Raw genomic sequence first — 2,881 nt, 5'->3', positions numbered from 1 at the left:
TCTCCACAAACCGTGTAGGTGCTTTACATATATAATCATTAGCTTATATCAGTGTGTCATACACGTGAAGTCTTAAGGTTGATGTTTCTTTTTATAAATATTTTAGTCACTATACATATCATGGTACATAATATTCAAAACAAATTTTACTTGTATTTATACCATGGTTATACATCTTACTACTCTATTAAAACAAATTTATTATGGCCATTTGACCTCTAACTAGGATATTTACATAAGCTTTAACATAAACTATTTTCAAAATTAACTAACTATTAGCTAAAAACTCAAGTAATTTTTTTAATAGACAACGAACCCTTCAAATGAGCTACTATTTAAATTTACCAAATCGGGATACACTCGCTTTTCGATCTGGGGAAAACCCTCAGCTAAGGCCAGTGCCCGTAAACACTCGCCAGAAGGTACAACGGTGTGATGAGATGTACCCGTTCATTTCAAGGATCCAACTAGTGAACTTCGCCTACTCACCTAGTCTCTCATCATCACCCGGTGTCACTGAAACTAAATGATGGGGGCAGGGATCGAACCTAGGTCACATGGAATACCAAGTCCCTTCCTTACCACTCCACCACTAACTCATTGGCTAAAACTTAAAGTAAATTGAGTGAGTTAATCAATTATGAGTAATATATGGAACGTCAAAAAGACACTGTACTTGTTTTATAACACCCATGCCCGATTTCAAATTTTGGGTTACACTAGCCTTCCGGTTTAAACCATATCAAAATTCACACCTCGGTGCATACTTAAATCGATTTCATCGATTTGTCGTTTCCAAACAACATCAATTTTACTCACCCTTTTAAAGTTTCCAAACAACATCAATTTCATCCATCCTTTTAAAGTTTCAGGTATGATTTAGATTTAGTCTCTAATCATTTACTTTCTTTCAAACAACATCAAATCAAGGTACGGTTTGTTTTTACTTAAAACGTCAACAAAGAGCTTACGGCTGCGGGTACGCAGACATAAGATTCTAAATATTGTTTTTTTTTTAAATCTGAAAAATGCTTTTATGTTATTAAAAAATAAGCTATTATTTAACTTATTCACACTTCTTAACATCCTACCAACACCCGAAGTCCAACACCATCGCCACCCACTGTGCGCCACCACCCCCACCATCCACCATCACCACCGTCCACCACCACCACCCACCATCATCCATCACCACCACCACCCACTGTCAGCCACAACCATCGTTCACTACCACCACCCACCGTCCCCCACCACCACCCACCACCCACCGTCCGCCACCACCATCGTCAACCACCACCACCGTCCACCACCTATCACAACCGTCCATCACCACTACCCACCATCCACCACCACCGTTCACCGCATGCCACAATCGTCTGCCACCAATCTTCCACCACCCACTTTTAACTAATTTTCAGTTTATGTAAGACGATATCAAGTTTATAAAACAAACAGTATTATATTTTCAAATTGCAAACTTTCAAACTACATATTCAATTGCAGACATGAAATCAGATGAAATCAGATTGAAGACAGTTTTTGTCCTAAAAACAAACCGCACAAAGTGAAAAGAGTTTTAGGGTTTAACTGATTTAGGGTTTAATCATTTTATTGTACTTAAATATAGGGTGTAAAAGATTTCTTTTAGATTCTTGTTTAACTCACTTTTATAAAACCTTACATCCTCTATCAAATATTTAGTTATTTATAACAAAAATTTATTTTAAGATTGATTGTTTTCTTTTATGACACGAATCATGTTCATCATGGCTTGTATATATCTTTAAGTGGTAGGTATGGGTGTTTAGTTTCACTTAGGTACGCGTCTTTAGTGTCTTATAAGGATTTTAGTTAACTACATGTGAATGGGGATTAGATTATGAAGATATGAGTATTTGTATTTGTAAACTAAAGCAAGTTTGTGTTGCCACCCCTGATATTTAACAAAATAATATCCGATTTCGATGTCTTTCTTGTTTTTGATTTCGATGTTAAATTCCTGTAGAAATAAAATCTATCGGATCAAACGGGGTTTAGCATCTTTTTAGCATATGAAAATCCTATGAATATGGATGTACTAAAAATTAATATCTGATTTTTCTAAAAAAAAGATATTATTTATAATTAACAAACAATTTTATAGCAAAAAATATAAGCGGGCCATGAGTATCACAAAACCTAGATAGCTTTTAAACGGGTTATAACACCTCATTTGTGTGTGAAACTCTTTCATCATCATCATCATCATCATCATCAAACTCTAAGTATACTATTAACTTCCTTGCAATAAATAAAATTAAAATCCAAAAAACTATACTAATATTAGAAACGAAAAATATAAAACAACTCCGATAATACAGGGGATAAAAGCTAGTACATTAATGAAAAAAATCTCTAATCATTTTTAAATAACTTTAATTATTTATATGTAAAACTAATTAACAAAATGTTATTATATTACTACTTCATAAAACTTGCATGCTACACTAAACCAATTGATTAAAATAATACGAAAAAGAAGTAGAAATATTTATTTACTAGCTAATACCCCTCGTATTACGGGGTTGTTTTATATTATTTGTTCTAATATTTATATATGTTTTTTCTTATTTTTATTTTATTCACTGTAAGAAAGTTACTTATATACTTAGGATTTGATGATAAAATGTTTTCACAAATAAATGAGATGCGATAACCCAGTTTAAAAGCTATATGGGTTTGGTGAGACCATGACCCGCGTATTTTTTTTACTATAAAATTTTTTTTCAATTATAAATAATATCTTTTTTAGAAAAATCGGATATTAATTTTTAGTATATCTAAACAAGATGCTAAACCCCGTCTGATTCGATGGATTTTACTTCTACAGGAATTTGACATC

Source organism: Bidens hawaiensis, unplaced genomic scaffold, assembly GCF_021521415.1.
Source record: "Bidens hawaiensis isolate Kalapana, Puna unplaced genomic scaffold, B.hawaiensis_p1.1 tig00037244_1, whole genome shotgun sequence".
Classification (NCBI taxonomy): domain Eukaryota; kingdom Viridiplantae; phylum Streptophyta; class Magnoliopsida; order Asterales; family Asteraceae; genus Bidens; species Bidens hawaiensis.
Note: the sequence above shows the minus strand (reverse complement) of the source record.